Source organism: Pelodiscus sinensis, chromosome 3 (assembly GCF_049634645.1).
Source record: "Pelodiscus sinensis isolate JC-2024 chromosome 3, ASM4963464v1, whole genome shotgun sequence".
Taxonomy (NCBI): domain Eukaryota; kingdom Metazoa; phylum Chordata; order Testudines; family Trionychidae; genus Pelodiscus; species Pelodiscus sinensis.
The window spans coordinates 120,139,457-120,155,308 of NC_134713.1; the positions used below are offsets into that span (position 1 = coordinate 120,139,457).

The following is a 15,852-nucleotide window of genomic DNA, read 5'->3' on the forward strand; positions in this document are numbered from 1 at the left end:
TGTGCTCTCGGCCGTGCGGCCACCTGCCAGGGCCCGAGGCGGCGGCGGCCTGCCAGCCAAAGGGGGCCTCTCCGGCAGGCCCCTCAGTGGCCGTGTCGGGCCCTGGGTTTCTGTAGTGTAGTGGTTATCACGTTCGCTTCACACGCGAAAGGTCCCTGGTTCGAAACCAGGCAGAAACAGGCCTCCTTTTGCCGTGGGGCCTGGAAAAACGCAGGCTTGCACAAGTGGGCAGCTGCTCGCCGCCTGGGCGTGCGCTCGTGCCCTCTCGCTCGCTGCTCTGGGCCTACGGCAGCCTTTTGTCCGCCGTTCTCTTCGGTGCTGCTGGGAGAAAGAAGCCCGGGCGGGCAGCACCCTCGGTCCTGGCGCCGGCCCCCCCCCGCGCCTCACCTGGAGGCGTGGGCCAGTGGCGCAACGGATAACGTGCCTGACTACGGATCAGGAGATTGCAGGTTCGACTCCTGCCTGGCTTGTGGTGACGGCACCTTCCGGGATGCGGGTGCTTTTTTTTTTTCTTTCCCTTTCCCTTTCCCTTTCCCTTTCCCTTTCCCTTTCCTCCCCTTCTTTGTTCTCCTTCCCCCGGCGGCCAGGAAAAGCGCGTGCCCCACGGGGCCAAGAGGAACACTGGCCGCGGCTTTCAGCGCCGCTCCATTGCCGTGACCGGGCCTCCTCGCCCGCCAAACTTTTCGCCCGCCTGACCCCGATGTGATTTGAACACATAGCCTTCTGATCTGGAGTCAGACGCGCTGCCGTTGCGCCACGAGGCCAGCCGGCAGGCCCTGCAGCTCTTGGTGCTGCGAGGGCGGGCAGCGGGGCCGGGAAGGAGCCGCGGCGGAAAAAGAAGGGGCTGCATTGGCCGTGAATCGAACACGGGCCTCCCGCGTGGCGGGCGAGAATTCTACCACTGAACCACCAATGCCTTGCTGGGAGGAACCGGCCTTCGAGCGGAGCCTGTGCTCTCGGCCGTGCGGCCACCTGCCAGGGCCCGAGGCGGCGGCGGCCTGCCAGCCAAAGGGGGCCTCTCCGGCAGGCCCCTCAGTGGCCGTGTCGGGCCCTGGGTTTCTGTAGTGTAGTGGTTATCATGTTCGCTTCACACGCGAAAGGTCCCTGGTTCGAAACCAGGCAGAAACAGGCCTCCTTTTGCCGTGGGGCCTGGAAAAACGCAGGCTTGCACAAGTGGGCAGCTGCTCGCCGCCTGGGCGTGCGCTCGTGCCCTCTCGCTCGCTGCTCTGGGCCTACGGCAGCCTTTTGTCCGCCGTTCTCTTCGGTGCTGCTGGGAGAAAGAAGCCCGGGCGGGCAGCACCCTCGGTCCTGGCGCCGGCCCCCCCCGCGCCTCACCTGCAGGCGTGGGCCAGTGGCGCAACGGATAACGCGCCTGACTACGGATCAGGAGATTGCAGGTTCGACTCCTGCCTGGCTTGTGGTGACGGCACCTTCCGGGATGCGGGTGCTTTTTTTTTTTCTTTCCCTTTCCCTTTCCCTTTCCTCCCCTTCTTTGTTCTCCTTCCCCCGGCGGCCAGGAAAAGCGCGTGCCCCACGGGGCCAAGAGGAACACTGGCCGCGGCTTTCAGCGCCGCTCCATTGCCGTGACCGGGCCTCCTCGCCCGCCAAACTTTTCGCCCGCCTGACCCCGATGTGATTTGAACACATAGCCTTCTGATCTGGAGTCAGACGCGCTGCCGTTGCGCCACGAGGCCAGCCGGCAGGCCCTGCAGCTCTTGGTGCTGCGAGGGCGGGCAGCGGGGCCGGGAAGGAGCCGCGGCGGAAAAAGAAGGGGCTGCATTGGCCGTGAATCGAACACGGGCCTCCCGCGTGGCGGGCGAGAATTCTACCACTGAACCACCAATGCCTTGCTGGGAGGAACCGGCCTTCGAGCGGAGCCTGTGCTCTCGGCCGTGCGGCCACCTGCCAGGGCCCGAGGCGGCGGCGGCCTGCCAGCCAAAGGGGGCCTCTCCGGCAGGCCCCTCAGTGGCCGTGTCGGGCCCTGGGTTTCTGTAGTGTAGTGGTTATCACGTTCGCTTCACACGCGAAAGGTCCCTGGTTCGAAACCAGGCAGAAACAGGCCTCCTTTTGCCGTGGGGCCTGGAAAAACGCAGGCTTGCACAAGTGGGCAGCTGCTCGCCGCCTGGGCGTGCGCTCGTGCCCTCTCGCTCGCTGCTCTGGGCCTACGGCAGCCTTTTGTCCGCCGTTCTCTTCGGTGCTGCTGGGAGAAAGAAGCCCGGGCGGGCAGCACCCTCGGTCCTGGCGCCGGCCCCCCCCCCCGCGCCTCACCTGGAGGCGTGGGCCAGTGGCGCAACGGATAACGCGCCTGACTACGGATCAGGAGATTGCAGGTTCGACTCCTGCCTGGCTTGTGGTGACGGCACCTTCCGGGATGCGGGTGCTTTTTTTTTTTCTTTCCCTTTCCCTTTCCCTTTCCTCCCCTTCTTTGTTCTCCTTCCCCCGGCGGCCAGGAAAAGCGCGTGCCCCACGGGGCCAAGAGGAACACTGGCCGCGGCTTTCAGCACCGCTCCATTGCCGTGACCGGGCCTCCTCGCCCGCCAAACTTTTCGCCCGCCTGACCCCGATGTGATTTGAACACATAGCCTTCTGATCTGGAGTCAGACGCGCTGCCGTTGCGCCACGAGGCCAGCCGGCAGGCCCTGCAGCTCTTGGTGCTGCGAGGGCGGGCAGCGGGGCCGGGAAGGAGCCGCGGCGGAAAAAGAAGGGGCTGCATTGGCCGTGAATCGAACACGGGCCTCCCGCGTGGCGGGCGAGAATTCTACCACTGAACCACCAATGCCTTGCTGGGAGGAACCGGCCTTCGAGCGGAGCCTGTGCTCTCGGCCGTGCGGCCACCTGCCAGGGCCCGAGGCGGCGGCGGCCTGCCAGCCAAAGGGGGCCTCTCCGGCAGGCCCCTCAGTGGCCGTGTCGGGCCCTGGGTTTCTGTAGTGTAGTGGTTATCACGTTCGCTTCACACGCGAAAGGTCCCTGGTTCGAAACCAGGCAGAAACAGGCCTCCTTTTGCCGTGGGGCCTGGAAAAACGCAGGCTTGCACAAGTGGGCAGCTGCTCGCCGCCTGGGCGTGCGCTCGTGCCCTCTCGCTCGCTGCTCTGGGCCTACGGCAGCCTTTTGTCCGCCGTTCTCTTCGGTGCTGCTGGGAGAAAGAAGCCCGGGCGGGCAGCACCCTCGGTCCTGGCGCCGGCCCCCCCCCGCGCCTCACCTGGAGGCGTGGGCCAGTGGCGCAACGGATAACGCGCCTGACTACGGATCAGGAGATTGCAGGTTCGACTCCTGCCTGGCTTGTGGTGACGGCACCTTCCGGGATGCGGGTGCTTTTTTTTTTTCTTTCCCTTTCCCTTTCCCTTTCCCTTTCCCTTTCCCTTTCCTCCCCTTCTTTGTTCTCCTTCCCCCGGCGGCCAGGAAAAGCGTGTGCCCCACGGGGCCAAGAGGAACACTGGCCGCGGCTTTCAGCGCCGCTCCATTGCCGTGACCGGGCCTCCTCGCCCGCCAAACTTTTCGCCCGCCTGACCCCGATGTGATTTGAACACATAGCCTTCTGATCTGGAGTCAGACGCGCTGCCGTTGCGCCACGAGGCCAGCCGGCAGGCCCTGCAGCTCTTGGTGCTGCGAGGGCGGGCAGCGGGGCCGGGAAGGAGCCGCGGCGGAAAAAGAAGGGGCTGCATTGGCCGTGAATCGAACACGGGCCTCCCGCGTGGCGGGCGAGAATTCTACCACTGAACCACCAATGCCTTGCTGGGAGGAACCGGCCTTCGAGCGGAGCCTGTGCTCTCGGCCGTGCGGCCACCTGCCAGGGCCCGAGGCGGCGGCGGCCTGCCAGCCAAAGGGGGCCTCTCCGGCAGGCCCCTCAGTGGCCGTGTCGGGCCCTGGGTTTCTGTAGTGTAGTGGTTATCACGTTCGCTTCACACGCGAAAGGTCCCTGGTTCGAAACCAGGCAGAAACAGGCCTCCTTTTGCCGTGGGGCCTGGAAAAACGCAGGCTTGCACAAGTGGGCAGCTGCTCGCCGCCTGGGCGTGCGCTCGTGCCCTCTCGCTCGCTGCTCTGGGCCTACGGCAGCCTTTTGTCCGCCGTTCTCTTCGGTGCTGCTGGGAGAAAGAAGCCCGGGCGGGCAGCACCCTCGGTCCTGGCGCCGGCCCCCCCCGCGCCTCACCTGGAGGCGTGGGCCAGTGGCGCAACGGATAACGCGCCTGACTACGGATCAGGAGATTGCAGGTTCGACTCCTGCCTGGCTTGTGGTGACGGCACCTTCCGGGATGCGGGTGCTTTTTTTTTTTCTTTCCCTTTCCCTTTCCCTTTCCCTTTCCCTTTCCTCCCCTTCTTTGTTCTCCTTCCCCCGGCGGCCAGGAAAAGCGCGTGCCCCACGGGGCCAAGAGGAACACTGGCCGCGGCTTTCAGCGCCGCTCCATTGCCGTGACCGGGCCTCCTCGCCCGCCAAACTTTTCGCCCGCCTGACCCCGATGTGATTTGAACACATAGCCTTCTGATCTGGAGTCAGACGCGCTGCCGTTGCGCCACGAGGCCAGCCGGCAGGCCCTGCAGCTCTTGGTGCTGCGAGGGCGGGCAGCGGGGCCGGGAAGGAGCCGCGGCGGAAAAAGAAGGGGCTGCATTGGCCGTGAATCGAACACGGGCCTCCCGCGTGGCGGGCGAGAATTCTACCACTGAACCACCAATGCCTTGCTGGGAGGAACCGGCCTTCGAGCGGAGCCTGTGCTCTCGGCCGTGCGGCCACCTGCCAGGGCCCGAGGCGGCGGCGGCCTGCCAGCCAAAGGGGGCCTCTCCGGCAGGCCCCTCAGTGGCCGTGTTGGGCCCTGGGTTTCTGTAGTGTAGTGGTTATCACGTTCGCTTCACACGCGAAAGGTCCCTGGTTCGAAACCAGGCAGAAACAGGCCTCCTTTTGCCGTGGGGCCTGGAAAAACGCAGGCTTGCACAAGTGGGCAGCTGCTCGCCGCCTGGGCGTGCGCTCGTGCCCTCTCGCTCGCTGCTCTGGGCCTACGGCAGCCTTTTGTCCGCCGTTCTCTTCGGTGCTGCTGGGAGAAAGAAGCCCGGGCGGGCAGCACCCTCGGTCCTGGCGCCGGCCCCCCCCCGCGCCTCACCTGGAGGCGTGGGCCAGTGGCGCAACGGATAACGTGCCTGACTACGGATCAGGAGATTGCAGGTTCGACTCCTGCCTGGCTTGTGGTGACGGCACCTTCCGGGATGCGGGTGCTTTTTTTTTTTCTTTCCCTTTCCCTTTCCCTTTCCCTTTCCCTTTCCCTTTCCCTTTCCTCCCCTTCTTTGTTCTCCTTCCCCCGGCGGCCAGGAAAAGCGCGTGCCCCACGGGGCCAAGAGGAACACTGGCCGCGGCTTTCAGCGCCGCTCCATTGCCGTGACCGGGCCTCCTCGCCCGCCAAACTTTTCGCCCGCCTGACCCCGATGTGATTTGAACACATAGCCTTCTGATCTGGAGTCAGACGCGCTGCCGTTGCGCCACGAGGCCAGCCGGCAGGCCCTGCAGCTCTTGGTGCTGCGAGGGCGGGCAGCGGGGCCGGGAAGGAGCCGCGGCGGAAAAAGAAGGGGCTGCATTGGCCGTGAATCGAACACGGGCCTCCCGCGTGGCGGGCGAGAATTCTACCACTGAACCACCAATGCCTTGCTGGGAGGAACCGGCCTTCGAGCGGAGCCTGTGCTCTCGGCCGTGCGGCCACCTGCCAGGGCCCGAGGCGGCGGCGGCCTGCCAGCCAAAGGGGGCCTCTCCGGCAGGCCCCTCAGTGGCCGTGTCGGGCCCTGGGTTTCTGTAGTGTAGTGGTTATCATGTTCGCTTCACACGCGAAAGGTCCCTGGTTCGAAACCAGGCAGAAACAGGCCTCCTTTTGCCGTGGGGCCTGGAAAAACGCAGGCTTGCACAAGTGGGCAGCTGCTCGCCGCCTGGGCGTGCGCTCGTGCCCTCTCGCTCGCTGCTCTGGGCCTACGGCAGCCTTTTGTCCGCCGTTCTCTTCGGTGCTGCTGGGAGAAAGAAGCCCGGGCGGGCAGCACCCTCGGTCCTGGCGCCGGCCCCCCCCGCGCCTCACCTGCAGGCGTGGGCCAGTGGCGCAACGGATAACGCGCCTGACTACGGATCAGGAGATTGCAGGTTCGACTCCTGCCTGGCTTGTGGTGACGGCACCTTCCGGGATGCGGGTGCTTTTTTTTTTTCTTTCCCTTTCCCTTTCCCTTTCCTCCCCTTCTTTGTTCTCCTTCCCCCGGCGGCCAGGAAAAGCGCGTGCCCCACGGGGCCAAGAGGAACACTGGCCGCGGCTTTCAGCGCCGCTCCATTGCCGTGACCGGGCCTCCTCGCCCGCCAAACTTTTCGCCCGCCTGACCCCGATGTGATTTGAACACATAGCCTTCTGATCTGGAGTCAGACGCGCTGCCGTTGCGCTACGAGGCCAGCCGGCAGGCCCTGCAGCTCTTGGTGCTGCGAGGGCGGGCAGCGGGGCCGGGAAGGAGCCGCGGCGGAAAAAGAAGGGGCTGCATTGGCCGTGAATCGAACACGGGCCTCCCGCGTGGCGGGCGAGAATTCTACCACTGAACCACCAATGCCTTGCTGGGAGGAACCGGCCTTCGAGCGGAGCCTGTGCTCTCGGCCGTGCGGCCACCTGCCAGGGCCCGAGGCGGCGGCGGCCTGCCAGCCAAAGGGGGCCTCTCCGGCAGGCCCCTCAGTGGCCGTGTCGGGCCCTGGGTTTCTGTAGTGTAGTGGTTATCACGTTCGCTTCACACGCGAAAGGTCCCTGGTTCGAAACCAGGCAGAAACAGGCCTCCTTTTGCCGTGGGGCCTGGAAAAACGCAGGCTTGCACAAGTGGGCAGCTGCTCGCCGCCTGGGCGTGCGCTCGTGCCCTCTCGCTCGCTGCTCTGGGCCTACGGCAGCCTTTTGTCCGCCGTTCTCTTCGGTGCTGCTGGGAGAAAGAAGCCCGGGCGGGCAGCACCCTCGGTCCTGGCGCCGGCCCCCCCCCCCGCGCCTCACCTGGAGGCGTGGGCCAGTGGCGCAACGGATAACGCGCCTGACTACGGATCAGGAGATTGCAGGTTCGACTCCTGCCTGGCTTGTGGTGACGGCACCTTCCGGGATGCGGGTGCTTTTTTTTTTTCTTTCCCTTTCCCTTTCCCTTTCCTCCCCTTCTTTGTTCTCCTTCCCCCGGCGGCCAGGAAAAGCGCGTGCCCCACGGGGCCAAGAGGAACACTGGCCGCGGCTTTCAGCGCCGCTCCATTGCCGTGACCGGGCCTCCTCGCCCGCCAAACTTTTCGCCCGCCTGACCCCGATGTGATTTGAACACATAGCCTTCTGATCTGGAGTCAGACGCGCTGCCGTTGCGCCACGAGGCCAGCCGGCAGGCCCTGCAGCTCTTGGTGCTGCGAGGGCGGGCAGCGGGGCCGGGAAGGAGCCGCGGCGGAAAAAGAAGGGGCTGCATTGGCCGTGAATCGAACACGGGCCTCCCGCGTGGCGGGCGAGAATTCTACCACTGAACCACCAATGCCTTGCTGGGAGGAACCGGCCTTCGAGCGGAGCCTGTGCTCTCGGCCGTGCGGCCACCTGCCAGGGCCCGAGGCGGCGGCGGCCTGCCAGCCAAAGGGGGCCTCTCCGGCAGGCCCCTCAGTGGCCGTGTCGGGCCCTGGGTTTCTGTAGTGTAGTGGTTATCACGTTCGCTTCACACGCGAAAGGTCCCTGGTTCGAAACCAGGCAGAAACAGGCCTCCTTTTGCCGTGGGGCCTGGAAAAACGCAGGCTTGCACAAGTGGGCAGCTGCTCGCCGCCTGGGCGTGCGCTCGTGCCCTCTCGCTCGCTGCTCTGGGCCTACGGCAGCCTTTTGTCCGCCGTTCTCTTCGGTGCTGCTGGGAGAAAGAAGCCCGGGCGGGCAGCACCCTCGGTCCTGGCGCCGGCCCCCCCCCGCGCCTCACCTGGAGGCGTGGGCCAGTGGCGCAACGGATAACGCGCCTGACTACGGATCAGGAGATTGCAGGTTCGACTCCTGCCTGGCTTGTGGTGACGGCACCTTCCGGGATGCGGGTGCTTTTTTTTTTTCTTTCCCTTTCCCTTTCCCTTTCCCTTTCCCTTTCCTCCCCTTCTTTGTTCTCCTTCCCCCGGCGGCCAGGAAAAGCGCGTGCCCCACGGGGCCAAGAGGAACACTGGCCGCGGCTTTCAGCGCCGCTCCATTGCCGTGACCGGGCCTCCTCGCCCGCCAAACTTTTCGCCCGCCTGACCCCGATGTGATTTGAACACATAGCCTTCTGATCTGGAGTCAGACGCGCTGCCGTTGCGCCACGAGGCCAGCCGGCAGGCCCTGCAGCTCTTGGTGCTGCGAGGGTGGGCAGCGGGGCCGGGAAGGAGCCGCGGCGGAAAAAGAAGGGGCTGCATTGGCCGTGAATCGAACACGGGCCTCCCGCGTGGCGGGCGAGAATTCTACCACTGAACCACCAATGCCTTGCTGGGAGGAACCGGCCTTCGAGCGGAGCCTGTGCTCTCGGCCGTGCGGCCACCTGCCAGGGCCCGAGGCGGCGGCGGCCTGCCAGCCAAAGGGGGCCTCTCCGGCAGGCCCCTCAGTGGCCGTGTCGGGCCCTGGGTTTCTGTAGTGTAGTGGTTATCACGTTCGCTTCACACGCGAAAGGTCCCTGGTTCGAAACCAGGCAGAAACAGGCCTCCTTTTGCCGTGGGGCCTGGAAAAACGCAGGCTTGCACAAGTGGGCAGCTGCTCGCCGCCTGGGCGTGCGCTCGTGCCCTCTCGCTCGCTGCTCTGGGCCTACGGCAGCCTTTTGTCCGCCGTTCTCTTCGGTGCTGCTGGGAGAAAGAAGCCCGGGCGGGCAGCACCCTCGGTCCTGGCGCCGGCCCCCCCCGCGCCTCACCTGGAGGCGTGGGCCAGTGGCGCAACGGATAACGCGCCTGACTACGGATCAGGAGATTGCAGGTTCGACTCCTGCCTGGCTTGTGGTGACGGCACCTTCCGGGATGCGGGTGCTTTTTTTTTTTCTTTCCCTTTCCCTTTCCCTTTCCCTTTCCCTTTCCTCCCCTTCTTTGTTCTCCTTCCCCCGGCGGCCAGGAAAAGCGCGTGCCCCACGGGGCCAAGAGGAACACTGGCCGCGGCTTTCAGCGCCGCTCCATTGCCGTGACCGGGCCTCCTCGCCCGCCAAACTTTTCGCCCGCCTGACCCCGATGTGATTTGAACACATAGCCTTCTGATCTGGAGTCAGACGCGCTGCCGTTGCGCCACGAGGCCAGCCGGCAGGCCCTGCAGCTCTTGGTGCTGCGAGGGCGGGCAGCGGGGCCGGGAAGGAGCCGCGGCGGAAAAAGAAGGGGCTGCATTGGCCGTGAATCGAACACGGGCCTCCCGCGTGGCGGGCGAGAATTCTACCACTGAACCACCAATGCCTTGCTGGGAGGAACCGGCCTTCGAGCGGAGCCTGTGCTCTCGGCCGTGCGGCCACCTGCCAGGGCCCGAGGCGGCGGCGGCCTGCCAGCCAAAGGGGGCCTCTCCGGCAGGCCCCTCAGTGGCCGTGTTGGGCCCTGGGTTTCTGTAGTGTAGTGGTTATCACGTTCGCTTCACACGCGAAAGGTCCCTGGTTCGAAACCAGGCAGAAACAGGCCTCCTTTTGCCGTGGGGCCTGGAAAAACGCAGGCTTGCACAAGTGGGCAGCTGCTCGCCGCCTGGGCGTGCGCTCGTGCCCTCTCGCTCGCTGCTCTGGGCCTACGGCAGCCTTTTGTCCGCCGTTCTCTTCGGTGCTGCTGGGAGAAAGAAGCCCGGGCGGGCAGCACCCTCGGTCCTGGCGCCGGCCCCCCCCCGCGCCTCACCTGGAGGCGTGGGCCAGTGGCGCAACGGATAACGTGCCTGACTACGGATCAGGAGATTGCAGGTTCGACTCCTGCCTGGCTTGTGGTGACGGCACCTTCCGGGATGCGGGTGCTTTTTTTTTTTCTTTCCCTTTCCCTTTCCCTTTCCCTTTCCCTTTCCTCCCCTTCTTTGTTCTCCTTCCCCCGGCGGCCAGGAAAAGCGCGTGCCCCACGGGGCCAAGAGGAACACTGGCCGCGGCTTTCAGCGCCGCTCCATTGCCGTGACCGGGCCTCCTCGCCCGCCAAACTTTTCGCCCGCCTGACCCCGATGTGATTTGAACACATAGCCTTCTGATCTGGAGTCAGACGCGCTGCCGTTGCGCCACGAGGCCAGCCGGCAGGCCCTGCAGCTCTTGGTGCTGCGAGGGCGGGCAGCGGGGCCGGGAAGGAGCCGCGGCGGAAAAAGAAGGGGCTGCATTGGCCGTGAATCGAACACGGGCCTCCCGCGTGGCGGGCGAGAATTCTACCACTGAACCACCAATGCCTTGCTGGGAGGAACCGGCCTTCGAGCGGAGCCTGTGCTCTCGGCCGTGCGGCCACCTGCCAGGGCCCGAGGCGGCGGCGGCCTGCCAGCCAAAGGGGGCCTCTCCGGCAGGCCCCTCAGTGGCCGTGTTGGGCCCTGGGTTTCTGTAGTGTAGTGGTTATCACGTTCGCTTCACACGCGAAAGGTCCCTGGTTCGAAACCAGGCAGAAACAGGCCTCCTTTTGCCGTGGGGCCTGGAAAAACGCAGGCTTGCACAAGTGGGCAGCTGCTCGCCGCCTGGGCGTGCGCTCGTGCCCTCTCGCTCGCTGCTCTGGGCCTACGGCAGCCTTTTGTCCGCCGTTCTCTTCGGTGCTGCTGGGAGAAAGAAGCCCGGGCGGGCAGCACCCTCGGTCCTGGCGCCGGCCCCCCCCCGCGCCTCACCTGGAGGCGTGGGCCAGTGGCGCAACGGATAACGTGCCTGACTACGGATCAGGAGATTGCAGGTTCGACTCCTGCCTGGCTTGTGGTGACGGCACCTTCCGGGATGCGGGTGCTTTTTTTTTTTCTTTCCCTTTCCCTTTCCCTTTCCCTTTCCCTTTCCCTTTCCCTTTCCTCCCCTTCTTTGTTCTCCTTCCCCCGGCGGCCAGGAAAAGCGCGTGCCCCACGGGGCCAAGAGGAACACTGGCCGCGGCTTTCAGCGCCGCTCCATTGCCGTGACCGGGCCTCCTCGCCCGCCAAACTTTTCGCCCGCCTGACCCCGATGTGATTTGAACACATAGCCTTCTGATCTGGAGTCAGACGCGCTGCCGTTGCGCCACGAGGCCAGCCGGCAGGCCCTGCAGCTCTTGGTGCTGCGAGGGCGGGCAGCGGGGCCGGGAAGGAGCCGCGGCGGAAAAAGAAGGGGCTGCATTGGCCGTGAATCGAACACGGGCCTCCCACGTGGCGGGCGAGAATTCTACCACTGAACCACCAATGCCTTGCTGGGAGGAACCGGCCTTCGAGCGGAGCCTGTGCTCTCGGCCGTGCGGCCACCTGCCAGGGCCCGAGGCGGCGGCGGCCTGCCAGCCAAAGGGGGCCTCTCCGGCAGGCCCCTCAGTGGCCGTGTCGGGCCCTGGGTTTCTGTAGTGTAGTGGTTATCATGTTCGCTTCACACGCGAAAGGTCCCTGGTTCGAAACCAGGCAGAAACAGGCCTCCTTTTGCCGTGGGGCCTGGAAAAACGCAGGCTTGCACAAGTGGGCAGCTGCTCGCCGCCTGGGCGTGCGCTCGTGCCCTCTCGCTCGCTGCTCTGGGCCTACGGCAGCCTTTTGTCCGCCGTTCTCTTCGGTGCTGCTGGGAGAAAGAAGCCCGGGCGGGCAGCACCCTCGGTCCTGGCGCCGGCCCCCCCCGCGCCTCACCTGCAGGCGTGGGCCAGTGGCGCAACGGATAACGCGCCTGACTACGGATCAGGAGATTGCAGGTTCGACTCCTGCCTGGCTTGTGGTGACGGCACCTTCCGGGATGCGGGTGCTTTTTTTTTTTCTTTCCCTTTCCCTTTCCCTTTCCCTTTCCCTTTCCCTTTCCTCCCCTTCTTTGTTCTCCTTCCCCCGGCGGCCAGGAAAAGCGCGTGCCCCACGGGGCCAAGAGGAACACTGGCCGCGGCTTTCAGCGCCGCTCCATTGCCGTGACCGGGCCTCCTCGCCCGCCAAACTTTTCGGCCGCCTGACCCCGATGTGATTTGAACACATAGCCTTCTGATCTGGAGTCAGACGCGCTGCCGTTGCGCCACGAGGCCAGCCGGCAGGCCCTGCAGCTCTTGGTGCTGCGAGGGCGGGCAGCGGGGCCGGGAAGGAGCCGCGGCGGAAAAAGAAGGGGCTGCATTGGCCGTGAATCGAACACGGGCCTCCCGCGTGGCGGGCGAGAATTCTACCACTGAACCACCAATGCCTTGCTGGGAGGAACCGGCCTTCGAGCGGAGCCTGTGCTCTCGGCCGTGCGGCCACCTGCCAGGGCCCGAGGCGGCGGCGGCCTGCCAGCCAAAGGGGGCCTCTCCGGCAGGCCCCTCAGTGGCCGTGTCGGGCCCTGGGTTTCTGTAGTGTAGTGGTTATCACGTTCGCTTCACACGCGAAAGGTCCCTGGTTCGAAACCAGGCAGAAACAGGCCTCCTTTTGCCGTGGGGCCTGGAAAAACGCAGGCTTGCACAAGTGGGCAGCTGCTCGCCGCCTGGGCGTGCGCTCGTGCCCTCTCGCTCGCTGCTCTGGGCCTACGGCAGCCTTTTGTCCGCCGTTCTCTTCGGTGCTGCTGGGAGAAAGAAGCCCGGGCGGGCAGCACCCTCGGTCCTGGCGCCGGCCCCCCCCCGCGCCTCACCTGGAGGCGTGGGCCAGTGGCGCAACGGATAACGCGCCTGACTACGGATCAGGAGATTGCAGGTTCGACTCCTGCCTGGCTTGTGGTGACGGCACCTTCCGGGATGCGGGTGCTTTTTTTTTTTCTTTCCCTTTCCCTTTCCCTTTCCTCCCCTTCTTTGTTCTCCTTCCCCCGGCGGCCAGGAAAAGCGCGTGCCCCACGGGGCCAAGAGGAACACTGGCCGCGGCTTTCAGCGCCGCTCCATTGCCGTGACCGGGCCTCCTCGCCCGCCAAACTTTTCGCCCGCCTGACCCCGATGTGATTTGAACACATAGCCTTCTGATCTGGAGTCAGACGCGCTGCCGTTGCGCCACGAGGCCAGCCGGCAGGCCCTGCAGCTCTTGGTGCTGCGAGGGCGGGCAGCGGGGCCGGGAAGGAGCCGCGGCGGAAAAAGAAGGGGCTGCATTGGCCGTGAATCGAACACGGGCCTCCCGCGTGGCGGGCGAGAATTCTACCACTGAACCACCAATGCCTTGCTGGGAGGAACCGGCCTTCGAGCGGAGCCTGTGCTCTCGGCCGTGCGGCCACCTGCCAGGGCCCGAGGCGGCGGCGGCCTGCCAGCCAAAGGGGGCCTCTCCGGCAGGCCCCTCAGTGGCCGTGTCGGGCCCTGGGTTTCTGTAGTGTAGTGGTTATCACGTTCGCTTCACACGCGAAAGGTCCCTGGTTCGAAACCAGGCAGAAACAGGCCTCCTTTTGCCGTGGGGCCTGGAAAAACGCAGGCTTGCACAAGTGGGCAGCTGCTCGCCGCCTGGGCGTGCGCTCGTGCCCTCTCGCTCGCTGCTCTGGGCCTACGGCAGCCTTTTGTCCGCCGTTCTCTTCGGTGCTGCTGGGAGAAAGAAGCCCGGGCGGGCAGCACCCTCGGTCCTGGCGCCGGCCCCCCCCGCGCCTCACCTGGAGGCGTGGGCCAGTGGCGCAACGGATAACGCGCCTGACTACGGATCAGGAGATTGCAGGTTCGACTCCTGCCTGGCTTGTGGTGACGGCACCTTCCGGGATGCGGGTGCTTTTTTTTTTTCTTTCCCTTTCCCTTTCCCTTTCCTCCCCTTCTTTGTTCTCCTTCCCCCGGCGGCCAGGAAAAGCGCGTGCCCCACGGGGCCAAGAGGAACACTGGCCGCGGCTTTCAGCGCCGCTCCATTGCCGTGACCGGGCCTCCTCGCCCGCCAAACTTTTCGCCCGCCTGACCCCGATGTGATTTGAACACATAGCCTTCTGATCTGGAGTCAGACGCGCTGCCGTTGCGCCACGAGGCCAGCCGGCAGGCCCTGCAGCTCTTGGTGCTGCGAGGGCGGGCAGCGGGGCCGGGAAGGAGCCGCGGCGGAAAAAGAAGGGGCTGCATTGGCCGTGAATCGAACACGGGCCTCCCGCGTGGCGGGCGAGAATTCTACCACTGAACCACCAATGCCTTGCTGGGAGGAACCGGCCTTCGAGCGGAGCCTGTGCTCTCGGCCGTGCGGCCACCTGCCAGGGCCCGAGGCGGCGGCGGCCTGCCAGCCAAAGGGGGCCTCTCCGGCAGGCCCCTCAGTGGCCGTGTCGGGCCCTGGGTTTCTGTAGTGTAGTGGTTATCACGTTCGCTTCACACGCGAAAGGTCCCTGGTTCGAAACCAGGCAGAAACAGGCCTCCTTTTGCCGTGGGGCCTGGAAAAACGCAGGCTTGCACAAGTGGGCAGCTGCTCGCCGCCTGGGCGTGCGCTCGTGCCCTCTCGCTCGCTGCTCTGGGCCTACGGCAGCCTTTTGTCCGCCGTTCTCTTCGGTGCTGCTGGGAGAAAGAAGCCCGGGCGGGCAGCACCCTCGGTCCTGGCGCCGGCCCCCCCCGCGCCTCACCTGGAGGCGTGGGCCAGTGGCGCAACGGATAACGCGCCTGACTACGGATCAGGAGATTGCAGGTTCGACTCCTGCCTGGCTTGTGGTGACGGCACCTTCCGGGATGCGGGTGCTTTTTTTTTTTCTTTCCCTTTCCCTTTCCCTTTCCCTTTCCTCCCCTTCTTTGTTCTCCTTCCCCCGGCGGCCAGGAAAAGCGCGTGCCCCACGGGGCCAAGAGGAACACTGGCCGCGGCTTTCAGCGCCGCTCCATTGCCGTGACCGGGCCTCCTCGCCCGCCAAACTTTTCGCCCGCCTGACCCCGATGTGATTTGAACACATAGCCTTCTGATCTGGAGTCAGACGCGCTGCCGTTGCGCCACGAGGCCAGCCGGCAGGCCCTGCAGCTCTTGGTGCTGCGAGGGCGGGCAGCGGGGCCGGGAAGGAGCCGCGGCGGAAAAAGAAGGGGCTGCATTGGCCGTGAATCGAACACGGGCCTCCCGCGTGGCGGGCGAGAATTCTACCACTGAACCACCAATGCCTTGCTGGGAGGAACCGGCCTTCGAGCGGAGCCTGTGCTCTCGGCCGTGCGGCCACCTGCCAGGGCCCGAGGCGGCGGCGGCCTGCCAGCGAAAGGGGGCCTCTCCGGCAGGCCCCTCAGTGGCCGTGTCGGGCCCTGGGTTTCTGTAGTGTAGTGGTTATCACGTTCGCTTCACACGCGAAAGGTCCCTGGTTCGAAACCAGGCAGAAACAGGCCTCCTTTTGCCGTGGGGCCTGGAAAAACGCAGGCTTGCACAAGTGGGCAGCTGCTCGCCGCCTGGGCGTGCGCTCGTGCCCTCTCGCTCGCTGCTCTGGGCCTACGGCAGCCTTTTGTCCGCCGTTCTCTTCGGTGCTGCTGGGAGAAAGAAGCCCGGGCGGGCAGCACCCTCGGTCCTGGCGCCGGCCCCCCCCCGCGCCTCACCTGGAGGCGTGGGCCAGTGGCGCAACGGATAACGCGCCTGACTACGGATCAGGAGATTGCAGGTTCGACTCCTGCCTGGCTTGTGGTGACGGCACCTTCCGGGATGCGGGTGCTTTTTTTTTTTCTTTCCCTTTCCCTTTCCCTTTCCCTTTCCCTTTCCTCCCCTTCTTTGTTCTCCTTCCCCCGGCGGCCAGGAAAAGCGCGTGCCCCACGGGGCCAAGAGGAACACTGGCCGCGGCTTTCAGCGCCGCTCCATTGCCGTGACCGGGCCTCCTCGCCCGCCAAACTTTTCGCCCGCCTGACCCCGATGTGATTTGAACACATAGCCTTCTGATCTGGAGTCAGACGCGCTGCCGTTGCGCCACGAGGCCAGCCGGCAGGCCCTGCAGCTCTTGGTGCTGCGAGGGCGGGCAGCG

General features: G+C 65.7%; 56 non-coding genes across 56 annotated transcripts; 27 read left to right on the top strand and 29 right to left on the bottom strand.

Moving 5' to 3' along the window:
* The first annotated feature begins 106 nt into the window (after nucleotides 1-106).
* Nucleotides 107-179, top strand: TRNAV-CAC (transfer RNA valine (anticodon CAC)). Its single transcript has one exon. It is a non-coding gene; the product is annotated as a tRNA-Val (tRNA).
* A 513-nt stretch (nucleotides 180-692) lies between these two features.
* Nucleotides 693-764, bottom strand: TRNAW-CCA (transfer RNA tryptophan (anticodon CCA)). The gene has a single exon. It is a non-coding gene; the product is annotated as a tRNA-Trp (tRNA).
* Nucleotides 765-845: 81 nt separating this feature from the next.
* Nucleotides 846-916, bottom strand: TRNAG-GCC (transfer RNA glycine (anticodon GCC)). The gene has a single exon. It is a non-coding gene; the product is annotated as a tRNA-Gly (tRNA).
* Nucleotides 917-1,345: 429 nt separating this feature from the next.
* TRNAR-ACG (transfer RNA arginine (anticodon ACG)) lies at nucleotides 1,346-1,418 on the top strand. The gene has a single exon. It is a non-coding gene; the product is annotated as a tRNA-Arg (tRNA).
* Nucleotides 1,419-1,622: 204 nt separating this feature from the next.
* Nucleotides 1,623-1,694, bottom strand: TRNAW-CCA (transfer RNA tryptophan (anticodon CCA)). The gene has a single exon. It is a non-coding gene; the product is annotated as a tRNA-Trp (tRNA).
* An 81-nt stretch (nucleotides 1,695-1,775) lies between these two features.
* Nucleotides 1,776-1,846, bottom strand: TRNAG-GCC (transfer RNA glycine (anticodon GCC)). Its single transcript has one exon. It is a non-coding gene; the product is annotated as a tRNA-Gly (tRNA).
* Nucleotides 1,847-1,985: 139 nt separating this feature from the next.
* Nucleotides 1,986-2,058, top strand: TRNAV-CAC (transfer RNA valine (anticodon CAC)). The gene has a single exon. It is a non-coding gene; the product is annotated as a tRNA-Val (tRNA).
* Nucleotides 2,059-2,278: 220 nt separating this feature from the next.
* TRNAR-ACG (transfer RNA arginine (anticodon ACG)) lies at nucleotides 2,279-2,351 on the top strand. The gene has a single exon. It is a non-coding gene; the product is annotated as a tRNA-Arg (tRNA).
* A 204-nt stretch (nucleotides 2,352-2,555) lies between these two features.
* TRNAW-CCA (transfer RNA tryptophan (anticodon CCA)) lies at nucleotides 2,556-2,627 on the bottom strand. Its single transcript has one exon. It is a non-coding gene; the product is annotated as a tRNA-Trp (tRNA).
* Nucleotides 2,628-2,708: 81 nt separating this feature from the next.
* On the bottom strand, nucleotides 2,709-2,779 carry TRNAG-GCC (transfer RNA glycine (anticodon GCC)). The gene has a single exon. It is a non-coding gene; the product is annotated as a tRNA-Gly (tRNA).
* A 139-nt stretch (nucleotides 2,780-2,918) lies between these two features.
* TRNAV-CAC (transfer RNA valine (anticodon CAC)) lies at nucleotides 2,919-2,991 on the top strand. The gene has a single exon. It is a non-coding gene; the product is annotated as a tRNA-Val (tRNA).
* Nucleotides 2,992-3,209: 218 nt separating this feature from the next.
* Nucleotides 3,210-3,282, top strand: TRNAR-ACG (transfer RNA arginine (anticodon ACG)). Its single transcript has one exon. It is a non-coding gene; the product is annotated as a tRNA-Arg (tRNA).
* Nucleotides 3,283-3,504: 222 nt separating this feature from the next.
* TRNAW-CCA (transfer RNA tryptophan (anticodon CCA)) lies at nucleotides 3,505-3,576 on the bottom strand. The gene has a single exon. It is a non-coding gene; the product is annotated as a tRNA-Trp (tRNA).
* An 81-nt stretch (nucleotides 3,577-3,657) lies between these two features.
* Nucleotides 3,658-3,728, bottom strand: TRNAG-GCC (transfer RNA glycine (anticodon GCC)). Its single transcript has one exon. It is a non-coding gene; the product is annotated as a tRNA-Gly (tRNA).
* Nucleotides 3,729-3,867: 139 nt separating this feature from the next.
* TRNAV-CAC (transfer RNA valine (anticodon CAC)) lies at nucleotides 3,868-3,940 on the top strand. The gene has a single exon. It is a non-coding gene; the product is annotated as a tRNA-Val (tRNA).
* Nucleotides 3,941-4,157: 217 nt separating this feature from the next.
* TRNAR-ACG (transfer RNA arginine (anticodon ACG)) lies at nucleotides 4,158-4,230 on the top strand. The gene has a single exon. It is a non-coding gene; the product is annotated as a tRNA-Arg (tRNA).
* Nucleotides 4,231-4,446: 216 nt separating this feature from the next.
* TRNAW-CCA (transfer RNA tryptophan (anticodon CCA)) lies at nucleotides 4,447-4,518 on the bottom strand. The gene has a single exon. It is a non-coding gene; the product is annotated as a tRNA-Trp (tRNA).
* Nucleotides 4,519-4,599: 81 nt separating this feature from the next.
* Nucleotides 4,600-4,670, bottom strand: TRNAG-GCC (transfer RNA glycine (anticodon GCC)). Its single transcript has one exon. It is a non-coding gene; the product is annotated as a tRNA-Gly (tRNA).
* Nucleotides 4,671-4,809: 139 nt separating this feature from the next.
* TRNAV-CAC (transfer RNA valine (anticodon CAC)) lies at nucleotides 4,810-4,882 on the top strand. Its single transcript has one exon. It is a non-coding gene; the product is annotated as a tRNA-Val (tRNA).
* A 519-nt stretch (nucleotides 4,883-5,401) lies between these two features.
* On the bottom strand, nucleotides 5,402-5,473 carry TRNAW-CCA (transfer RNA tryptophan (anticodon CCA)). The gene has a single exon. It is a non-coding gene; the product is annotated as a tRNA-Trp (tRNA).
* An 81-nt stretch (nucleotides 5,474-5,554) lies between these two features.
* Nucleotides 5,555-5,625, bottom strand: TRNAG-GCC (transfer RNA glycine (anticodon GCC)). The gene has a single exon. It is a non-coding gene; the product is annotated as a tRNA-Gly (tRNA).
* Nucleotides 5,626-6,054: 429 nt separating this feature from the next.
* On the top strand, nucleotides 6,055-6,127 carry TRNAR-ACG (transfer RNA arginine (anticodon ACG)). The gene has a single exon. It is a non-coding gene; the product is annotated as a tRNA-Arg (tRNA).
* A 357-nt stretch (nucleotides 6,128-6,484) lies between these two features.
* Nucleotides 6,485-6,555, bottom strand: TRNAG-GCC (transfer RNA glycine (anticodon GCC)). Its single transcript has one exon. It is a non-coding gene; the product is annotated as a tRNA-Gly (tRNA).
* Nucleotides 6,556-6,694: 139 nt separating this feature from the next.
* TRNAV-CAC (transfer RNA valine (anticodon CAC)) lies at nucleotides 6,695-6,767 on the top strand. Its single transcript has one exon. It is a non-coding gene; the product is annotated as a tRNA-Val (tRNA).
* Nucleotides 6,768-6,987: 220 nt separating this feature from the next.
* On the top strand, nucleotides 6,988-7,060 carry TRNAR-ACG (transfer RNA arginine (anticodon ACG)). The gene has a single exon. It is a non-coding gene; the product is annotated as a tRNA-Arg (tRNA).
* Nucleotides 7,061-7,264: 204 nt separating this feature from the next.
* Nucleotides 7,265-7,336, bottom strand: TRNAW-CCA (transfer RNA tryptophan (anticodon CCA)). Its single transcript has one exon. It is a non-coding gene; the product is annotated as a tRNA-Trp (tRNA).
* An 81-nt stretch (nucleotides 7,337-7,417) lies between these two features.
* Nucleotides 7,418-7,488, bottom strand: TRNAG-GCC (transfer RNA glycine (anticodon GCC)). Its single transcript has one exon. It is a non-coding gene; the product is annotated as a tRNA-Gly (tRNA).
* A 139-nt stretch (nucleotides 7,489-7,627) lies between these two features.
* Nucleotides 7,628-7,700, top strand: TRNAV-CAC (transfer RNA valine (anticodon CAC)). Its single transcript has one exon. It is a non-coding gene; the product is annotated as a tRNA-Val (tRNA).
* Nucleotides 7,701-7,918: 218 nt separating this feature from the next.
* On the top strand, nucleotides 7,919-7,991 carry TRNAR-ACG (transfer RNA arginine (anticodon ACG)). Its single transcript has one exon. It is a non-coding gene; the product is annotated as a tRNA-Arg (tRNA).
* A 216-nt stretch (nucleotides 7,992-8,207) lies between these two features.
* Nucleotides 8,208-8,279, bottom strand: TRNAW-CCA (transfer RNA tryptophan (anticodon CCA)). The gene has a single exon. It is a non-coding gene; the product is annotated as a tRNA-Trp (tRNA).
* An 81-nt stretch (nucleotides 8,280-8,360) lies between these two features.
* Nucleotides 8,361-8,431, bottom strand: TRNAG-GCC (transfer RNA glycine (anticodon GCC)). Its single transcript has one exon. It is a non-coding gene; the product is annotated as a tRNA-Gly (tRNA).
* Nucleotides 8,432-8,570: 139 nt separating this feature from the next.
* TRNAV-CAC (transfer RNA valine (anticodon CAC)) lies at nucleotides 8,571-8,643 on the top strand. The gene has a single exon. It is a non-coding gene; the product is annotated as a tRNA-Val (tRNA).
* Nucleotides 8,644-8,860: 217 nt separating this feature from the next.
* TRNAR-ACG (transfer RNA arginine (anticodon ACG)) lies at nucleotides 8,861-8,933 on the top strand. The gene has a single exon. It is a non-coding gene; the product is annotated as a tRNA-Arg (tRNA).
* A 216-nt stretch (nucleotides 8,934-9,149) lies between these two features.
* Nucleotides 9,150-9,221, bottom strand: TRNAW-CCA (transfer RNA tryptophan (anticodon CCA)). Its single transcript has one exon. It is a non-coding gene; the product is annotated as a tRNA-Trp (tRNA).
* An 81-nt stretch (nucleotides 9,222-9,302) lies between these two features.
* TRNAG-GCC (transfer RNA glycine (anticodon GCC)) lies at nucleotides 9,303-9,373 on the bottom strand. Its single transcript has one exon. It is a non-coding gene; the product is annotated as a tRNA-Gly (tRNA).
* Nucleotides 9,374-9,512: 139 nt separating this feature from the next.
* TRNAV-CAC (transfer RNA valine (anticodon CAC)) lies at nucleotides 9,513-9,585 on the top strand. The gene has a single exon. It is a non-coding gene; the product is annotated as a tRNA-Val (tRNA).
* Nucleotides 9,586-10,092: 507 nt separating this feature from the next.
* Nucleotides 10,093-10,164, bottom strand: TRNAW-CCA (transfer RNA tryptophan (anticodon CCA)). Its single transcript has one exon. It is a non-coding gene; the product is annotated as a tRNA-Trp (tRNA).
* Nucleotides 10,165-10,245: 81 nt separating this feature from the next.
* On the bottom strand, nucleotides 10,246-10,316 carry TRNAG-GCC (transfer RNA glycine (anticodon GCC)). Its single transcript has one exon. It is a non-coding gene; the product is annotated as a tRNA-Gly (tRNA).
* A 139-nt stretch (nucleotides 10,317-10,455) lies between these two features.
* Nucleotides 10,456-10,528, top strand: TRNAV-CAC (transfer RNA valine (anticodon CAC)). The gene has a single exon. It is a non-coding gene; the product is annotated as a tRNA-Val (tRNA).
* Nucleotides 10,529-11,047: 519 nt separating this feature from the next.
* TRNAW-CCA (transfer RNA tryptophan (anticodon CCA)) lies at nucleotides 11,048-11,119 on the bottom strand. Its single transcript has one exon. It is a non-coding gene; the product is annotated as a tRNA-Trp (tRNA).
* A 581-nt stretch (nucleotides 11,120-11,700) lies between these two features.
* Nucleotides 11,701-11,773, top strand: TRNAR-ACG (transfer RNA arginine (anticodon ACG)). Its single transcript has one exon. It is a non-coding gene; the product is annotated as a tRNA-Arg (tRNA).
* A 222-nt stretch (nucleotides 11,774-11,995) lies between these two features.
* On the bottom strand, nucleotides 11,996-12,067 carry TRNAW-CCA (transfer RNA tryptophan (anticodon CCA)). The gene has a single exon. It is a non-coding gene; the product is annotated as a tRNA-Trp (tRNA).
* An 81-nt stretch (nucleotides 12,068-12,148) lies between these two features.
* Nucleotides 12,149-12,219, bottom strand: TRNAG-GCC (transfer RNA glycine (anticodon GCC)). The gene has a single exon. It is a non-coding gene; the product is annotated as a tRNA-Gly (tRNA).
* Nucleotides 12,220-12,358: 139 nt separating this feature from the next.
* TRNAV-CAC (transfer RNA valine (anticodon CAC)) lies at nucleotides 12,359-12,431 on the top strand. Its single transcript has one exon. It is a non-coding gene; the product is annotated as a tRNA-Val (tRNA).
* A 218-nt stretch (nucleotides 12,432-12,649) lies between these two features.
* Nucleotides 12,650-12,722, top strand: TRNAR-ACG (transfer RNA arginine (anticodon ACG)). Its single transcript has one exon. It is a non-coding gene; the product is annotated as a tRNA-Arg (tRNA).
* Nucleotides 12,723-12,926: 204 nt separating this feature from the next.
* TRNAW-CCA (transfer RNA tryptophan (anticodon CCA)) lies at nucleotides 12,927-12,998 on the bottom strand. The gene has a single exon. It is a non-coding gene; the product is annotated as a tRNA-Trp (tRNA).
* Nucleotides 12,999-13,079: 81 nt separating this feature from the next.
* TRNAG-GCC (transfer RNA glycine (anticodon GCC)) lies at nucleotides 13,080-13,150 on the bottom strand. Its single transcript has one exon. It is a non-coding gene; the product is annotated as a tRNA-Gly (tRNA).
* Nucleotides 13,151-13,289: 139 nt separating this feature from the next.
* Nucleotides 13,290-13,362, top strand: TRNAV-CAC (transfer RNA valine (anticodon CAC)). Its single transcript has one exon. It is a non-coding gene; the product is annotated as a tRNA-Val (tRNA).
* Nucleotides 13,363-13,579: 217 nt separating this feature from the next.
* Nucleotides 13,580-13,652, top strand: TRNAR-ACG (transfer RNA arginine (anticodon ACG)). Its single transcript has one exon. It is a non-coding gene; the product is annotated as a tRNA-Arg (tRNA).
* Nucleotides 13,653-13,856: 204 nt separating this feature from the next.
* Nucleotides 13,857-13,928, bottom strand: TRNAW-CCA (transfer RNA tryptophan (anticodon CCA)). The gene has a single exon. It is a non-coding gene; the product is annotated as a tRNA-Trp (tRNA).
* Nucleotides 13,929-14,219: 291 nt separating this feature from the next.
* On the top strand, nucleotides 14,220-14,292 carry TRNAV-CAC (transfer RNA valine (anticodon CAC)). Its single transcript has one exon. It is a non-coding gene; the product is annotated as a tRNA-Val (tRNA).
* Nucleotides 14,293-14,509: 217 nt separating this feature from the next.
* TRNAR-ACG (transfer RNA arginine (anticodon ACG)) lies at nucleotides 14,510-14,582 on the top strand. Its single transcript has one exon. It is a non-coding gene; the product is annotated as a tRNA-Arg (tRNA).
* A 210-nt stretch (nucleotides 14,583-14,792) lies between these two features.
* Nucleotides 14,793-14,864, bottom strand: TRNAW-CCA (transfer RNA tryptophan (anticodon CCA)). Its single transcript has one exon. It is a non-coding gene; the product is annotated as a tRNA-Trp (tRNA).
* A 291-nt stretch (nucleotides 14,865-15,155) lies between these two features.
* Nucleotides 15,156-15,228, top strand: TRNAV-CAC (transfer RNA valine (anticodon CAC)). The gene has a single exon. It is a non-coding gene; the product is annotated as a tRNA-Val (tRNA).
* Nucleotides 15,229-15,446: 218 nt separating this feature from the next.
* Nucleotides 15,447-15,519, top strand: TRNAR-ACG (transfer RNA arginine (anticodon ACG)). The gene has a single exon. It is a non-coding gene; the product is annotated as a tRNA-Arg (tRNA).
* Nucleotides 15,520-15,735: 216 nt separating this feature from the next.
* TRNAW-CCA (transfer RNA tryptophan (anticodon CCA)) lies at nucleotides 15,736-15,807 on the bottom strand. The gene has a single exon. It is a non-coding gene; the product is annotated as a tRNA-Trp (tRNA).
* Between the last annotated feature and the right edge of the window lie 45 nt (nucleotides 15,808-15,852).